Genomic DNA, 7,092 nt, shown 5'->3' on the forward strand with positions numbered 1-7,092 from the left:
ATATATATATATATATATATATATATATATATATATATATATATACAGTCATGCCCGAAATGATTTATACCCCTGGCAAATTCTGACTTAAAGTTACTTTTATTGAAACAGCAATTTTTTTTTTTTTTTTTTACCAGAAATGGCATAGGCTTCTCCCAAAAGATAATAAGACGTTGTACAAGAGGCATCATTGTGGAAAAAATCTTTCTCAGCTTTTATTTATATTTGAACAAAAAGTGGCATGTCCAAAATTATTCATACCCTTTGCAAACTATCACAGTCTATGGAAAAATCCAAAGTTCTATACCATTCCAAATAGTCCAAGCTGTTCTAAAGCATCCTAATTACCCTGATTCATTGGGAACAGTTGTTTTAATCAACTCAACAGGTGAAAAACAGAAGCTCTCTGCTGTTGATTTGTGGACAGTCATGGCTAAGACAAAAGAGCACACTGAGGACCTGCGGCTGCGCATTGTGGCTGCTCACAAGTCAGGAAGGGGCTATAAGACCATATCTAAATGTGTTGAAGTTCCAGTGGCTACAGTGCAAAGTATTATTAAAAAACACAAGACGTTCCGCAAGACGTTCTGCAAAGTGACACCTGTGCTGGCCAGGAGGATAGTGAAAGAGGTAAAATAGAATCCAAGGATCACCACCAAGGCCATCCTGATGAATCTGGACTCTGCTGGTGGCAACATCTCAAGGCAGACAGTCCAACAGACACTGCACACCACTGGGTTCCACAGACGCAGACCAAGGAGGACACCACTTCTCCAGATAAGGCACACAAAAGCCCACTTGGCCTTTGCAAATGCTCATCTGGACAAAGAAGAAGACTTCTTGTCTTCTGTTTTATGATCAGATTAAACAAAAAAAATAATTGTTTGGCCACAATGATGTAGCCTTCATTTGGCGTAAAAAAGGAGAAGCCTTCAACCCTAAGAACACCATCCCCACTGTCAAACAAGGCGGTGGAAACCTAATGTTTTGGGGGTGTTTTTTAGCCGGTGGACCAGAGAACCTAATCACAGTAAACGGCACCATGAAAAAGGAGCAATACATCCAAAATTTCAACAAGAACAACAGGCAGTCTCCAGAGAAACTGGCCTTGGGCACCAGTGGACATTTCAGCACGACAGCGACCCAAAACACACAGCAAAAGTGGTGAAGAAATGGTTAGCAGACAAAAACATTAACGTTTTGCAGTGGCCCAGCCAGAGTCCTGACTTAAATCCAATTGAGAATCTGTGGAGGGAGCTAAAGATCAGGGGGATGGCAAGGAGACCCTCCAACCTGAAAGAGTTGGGGCTCATCGCTAAAGATGAATAGGCAAAAATATCAGTGGAGACATGCAAAAAGCTGGTCAGAAATTATAGGAAGTGTATGATTGCTGTAATAGCCAATAAAATCTTTACTATTGATTATTGAGAAGGGTATGAATAATTTTGAACATGGCACTTTTTGTTCAAATGTAAATTGAGTAATAATTTTTTCCACAATGATGCCTCTTGTACATCGTCTTATTATCGTCTGGGAGACGTCTGTGTCATTTGTAATAAAAAAATAAATAAAAAAAACTTGCTGGTTGAATAAAGTCAATTTTAGTCAGAATTTGCCAGGGGTATGAATAATTTCGGACTTGACTAATCTATCTATGTTTTTTTGTATATATAATTTCTTCATCTACCTATATTTGCCTGGTATCGCTCCCAAATGTCTTGCTGCTAAGAACCTGCTGTATTTTTCTGTTGGACTTCAGTCTTTGCATGTAGGTTCTGTGTTTTTATATGTTAATATGTGTACACCTGCATCGCTCCTCATCAACCCGTCACACCATATGTCTCTATATCAGACGCAGGTGGTGGCCTCTGTTATCTTTTTACCTGTTAGCCTGCATCCACTGACTCCATGTGTACCTCTAGGCCCATGAGCTGCTTAACGGTGCCGGCCCAAGCCAAAGCCCTTAGCACCCTGGGGCCCGGTCCCCTTCTGTCCCCCCACTTTGATTTCCAATATGTCTGACTACGCGGACAGATGGCGAGAGGGTAAACACTTCCTCCACAAGGCATCGTATACACAACCCTCTCGGTCCACTGAGCCCCTCCAAATTGGCACAGGATGGAGCACAGGGCAAAAATTGGGGTGTAATGTAATAGAATATTTGATTGGCCTCCACAGAGCAGGTTACTGGGACTCATGCCATGGTTAATGCGACTGTGTTTGGCTGGCATTCCTTCTCCTGCTTCCCACCTTCCCAATTTTATTTGATAACCTTGACATTTTCTTCTCTATTTCTCCTCCTCAGCCTGTCAAAAGATGCTCGCTGTGTAACTAATGTTTGGGCTGGTTACTCTGGTCCTTCAGATAGGGGAAAATCAGCATGTCAGCCTGTGAATGAATCTTTATGGCTCTGCTGGATCTCCTCTAGAACTGGACAATTAAAGTGGACATGTTTGAGTCTATGTTTGCTTAGAGTAGAGCAGCTTGTGCAAGTGGATGTGTGTTTGTGTGTTTAGGTGTGTGTGTTTGTATAGACAGTGATTAACAGCAGTTAATCCCAGACAAACAGATGAACTGTGAGAGGCATCCGTCTGCTTGATTTGCTTAGATTCGCTGACTTTAGATGATGCATCTAATTTGCAAACTAGTTAACCTGCATCATTTCAGGTAATCAGGCTCAGGTACTAAATGGAAAAAATGATACATTAGTTAGTATTTTCATAATGTGAAGAGTGAACATTAGAAAGAATTGATTTATTTGTTAAAAACAGCATAATTTTTAACCCTGGATTCTGTATTGCACTGTAACAAATTGCTGTAAAAATTACAGCAATATTTTACAGCAGCGGGTTGTATTTCTTATAATACAGCCAATACAGCATATTGCTGTAAACCGCAATGCATTCTGGTAAATTTCAAATCTAAAGAGGCGGGATTATCTTTAACGGTCGACATTTGGGAGCAGCAAGAAGAACGATTCATAACTGTGGTAAGTAAGTGTCTTATTTCTGTTTTATTTTTCATAATTTGTAACTGTATTAGAATATTAAAGAATATAAGGTGTCATAAACATTCGCGGTAACCGCAGATTAACGAATCCTCCGTCCGCGGAGCACGAGAGAGACTTGTGCGGGGATTCGGCACTGCAGTCGCGGAAGGATTACACACACATTCCCCTGCCTTATATCGGCTATAGGCGTAACATCTCTGGGTTCCTACGTTAAGAATTACAAGCTTCATTGGCAAAAGATGTGATTCACGGCGACGTCGTGCTGATCAGCACACTTTCTCGTGATTATTTTATGATGTACAACAAATTTGCACAGGCAGCCATCTGTTAACACGGGCACCGAAATAAAACGCGTATTTAGGGCTCGCGATTCGCGGTCAGCCGCTCACGGAGGATGTGTGTCACGTAAACTCTGAACGGTGCTGTTAAAGTGGTTAACGTAAGCAGTGAGATGTACTAGCACCTTTGATAACTTGCTTATTCGCTTATTGTTTGAATGTAACGTTAATGCTTTTTGCTAACTTTGATTTGAAGAATGCCTTAATCCAGCCCATTGTCCTGTCTGGCCTGTTCGCAGCATATTACATATTCTGGACTAACGTTATCAAGAGGAGACAGACGGAGTTTTGGAGTTCATACAAAGGTAATAGTTGCATTCTAACAATCTGAGTACCTGCATTTTACATGTAGATATGATAGAATATGTTTCTCAACTCAAGTAGAGAGAGTTTTTTTAGGGAGAATAATTCAGATGTACAAAAGCTAAAACTAATGTGAATTACATATTGTCTGCTTCCTGACTGTTTTGTAGATATTTATCCTGAGAGAAAAACAAAGAAGTTGAAAGGAAAAGACCCATCTAAAACGACAGAACACAGAAGAAACCAGCAGAAGTGAACCCAAGTTACCAGTTTTCTTTGCAATGCGAAGGATTTTCAGCAGAATTACTGACATGTAAGTACACATACACCAAGATCTTTTTCCTTTTATTATGTTATTTTATCCTTTATCTACACTAGCGTTCAAAAGTTTGTGATCAGTAGGTTTTATGTTTTGAAATAAGTATCTTCTGCTCATAAAGGCTGCATTTAATTGATAAAAAATACAGAAAAAACTATAATGTTGTGAAATATTATTAAAATGTTTTATCCATTTTAATATACTTAAAAATGTAATTTATTTCTGAATTTTCAGCATCAATACACTAGTCTTCTAATTACTCCAATGTCCTTTAGTGATCCTTTAGAAATTATTGTATATGCTGATTTATTATCAATGTTAGAAGCAATTGTGCTGTTTAATATTTTTATTAACCTGTGATACTTTTTTCAGGAATCTTATATATTATACTTATATATAGTATGTTACATTGAAATTGATTGTAAAGATTTATATTTTTAGATAAAATGTATATTTTAAATAACTGCTGTTCTTTGAAACTTATTCATCAAAGAATCCTGAAAAAGTATCACAGGCTCCAAAACATACACTGACAACATTGACAATAACATTGACAATAAATCAGGATATTGATAATAAATGAGAATGATCTCTGAAAGATCATGCAACACTGGTGTAATGATGCTGAACATTCAGCTTTGCATCTCAGAAATAAATTATATTTGAAAGTATAGTAAAATATAAAACTTGTAATAACTTGTAAAAATTGTAATATTTTTCACAATTTTAGTGTTTTACTGTTTAATATCATACTGATCTAACTGTAACAATCATCACTCTCTCTGCCTTTGACTGTATCTGTCATCCCTCTGTCTTTGTCTGACTGTATCATTGTTTTGTAAAATATCTAATGTATTGCCCTTTTTGTTCTTTTATATATTTTTTTAGCCACTCTGCATCCTGGGCTGGAACAGCATCTGGATCTGAACTGTTCTCCTTTTTCGATCAGAAGTTTTTTTGGACTCACTTGAGGGCTTGTTGTTTGGCCATGTTGGACTGTCCATGAAGTTGTGAAAATTCATCACTGTCTTTATGGTATTTCGAACCATTTAATTATAACCATGTTGGTTAACTTGATGTTGGTTTCAACTTTGGCTAAATATTGGTTAACCTTAATATTTAGCAGCGTAATATGTTTCAAGTAAATATTTTCATGCCCAATTTATTTTGGAATTCAGAATAATACTGAATACACTGTTCTATGACATTTCTTTCATGCAAATTTGAGAGTTAATAAATAAGAGATTTTTTAAATAAAATTGGACCTGTTTATCAAGATTAAGATGTGTCAAATTATTATTATTTTTGTTTTTATTAAATAATAGGTGCACTGAGTTTCATACTATACAACACTTTATGCAGTTAAATATTGTTTAAAGCTTATGCAGTTAATAAATTGTTTAAATTGCTAGTCATTATTATTCAGAAATCTGGAAAATAAATACTGCAAATAAAGAATATACAAATTAAAGTAGTACAATATTTTTACAGTGAAACGTTATTTAATGATTTCCAGTACACTTGTAAAATTGCAAACTATTGCTGCAATTTCACAGTAGCAGCTTTAAATAATGTATATATCGTTGCTAGTATATATATACAGAAAATTGCTGTATTTTAACAGTAAAACTGTAGTTAATCATTTACAGTGCACTTGTAAAAATTTACAGTATTGCTGGCAACCAAAGTTGCCAGTAACTTGCTGTAAATTTTACAGTAAAACTGTAGTTAATCATTTACAGTGCACTTGTAAAAATTTACAGTATTGCTGGCAACCAAAGTTGCCAGTAACTTGCTGTAAATTTTACAGTAAAACTGTAGTTAATCATTTACAGTGCACTTGTAAAAATTTACAGTATTGCTGGCAACCAAAGTTGCCAGTAACTTGCTGTAAATTTTACAGTAAATTTTTTACAGTGTGGCTTTGAATATAAACAAATGAAACTGCAACAGGGTTGGTTCATACTGAGTGGAAGTGATTAATTTTTAATGAGCACTGGCAATGTGAGGCATCATGACAACTTTATGCAAATGAGCAGCTGACAAACTGTGGCAACTAATTCACCTTCTCTGGCAATACTTACTTAATACTTACTATTACTTGTAGGTGCGGTCAGTCAATTTTCTTTGGCAAAATCTAGTAATTTCAGTAGGAATCCATGCGATATGGAATTTTGCGTGAGGGTGGAATATTTCTCCATGCTGATTTCGTAACAGATTTTCTGTGTGTTAAGCAACAGAAAACTGCTTTGTTTGAAAGTGACTTCTATGTGAGCTATGCTGGAAGCCAGTATCTGCCACTGAATTAAAAAAAAAAAAAAAAGTAATTGCAACCTTTTATCTTACAAAGTCAGAATAGTGGGATATAAACTCACAATTGTAAGAAATAAAGTCAGAATAGCGAGATTTAAACACAATTCTGATTTTCTTTCTCACAAATATTTTGTTTATATCTTGCAATTCTGACTTTTTTTTTTTTTTTTGCAATTCTCAGGTTATATTTCACAATTTTTCATTTTTCTTGCAATTCTGACATTTTTCCTCTCAATTCTGACTTATTTCTTGCAATTCTGACTTATTTCTTGCAATTCTGACTTTCACATTTATATTATATTATACAGAATTCCGAGTTTATATTTCGCAATTCTTATTGTTTTTTTTTTCTTGCAATTCTTTTTTTCTCACAATTCCAAGTTTATATTACGCAATTCTGACAGTTTTCTTGCATTTCTGACTTTTTTTCTTGCAGTTCCGAGTTTAGATTTCACAATTCAGATTTTTTTTTTTTCTTTTTTTTTTTTTGCAATTCTGGCTTTTTGTCCTAAAATTCTGACTTTTTTCTTACAATTCTGACCTTTTTCTTGGAATTCCAAAATTATTTTTTTTTACAATTCTAACTTATTTTCTTGCAATTCTGAGGTTATATTTCACAATTCTGACTTTTTTCTTGCAATTCTGGCTTTTTTCTTGCAATTCTGACATTTTTCCTCCTAATTCTGACTTATTTCTTACAATTTGGGCTTATTTTCTTGCAATTCAGACTTTCAAATTGATATTATATTATACAGAATTCCAAGTTTATATTCCACAATTCCTATTTTTTTTTTCTTGCAATTCTTTTT

General features: G+C 35.3%; 1 long non-coding RNA gene across 1 annotated transcript; it reads left to right on the top strand.

Annotated features, from left to right (window-relative positions):
• The first annotated feature begins 2,864 nt into the window (after positions 1-2,864).
• Positions 2,865-5,252, top strand: LOC141294254 (uncharacterized). Its single transcript, XR_012340912.1, has 3 exons — positions 2,865-3,653; positions 3,822-3,964; positions 4,859-5,252. It is a non-coding gene; the product is annotated as an uncharacterized lncRNA (long non-coding RNA).
• Positions 5,253-7,092: the final 1,840 nt, after the last annotated feature.

Source organism: Garra rufa, chromosome 20, assembly GCF_049309525.1.
Source record: "Garra rufa chromosome 20, GarRuf1.0, whole genome shotgun sequence".
Lineage (NCBI taxonomy): Eukaryota > Metazoa > Chordata > Actinopteri > Cypriniformes > Cyprinidae > Garra > Garra rufa.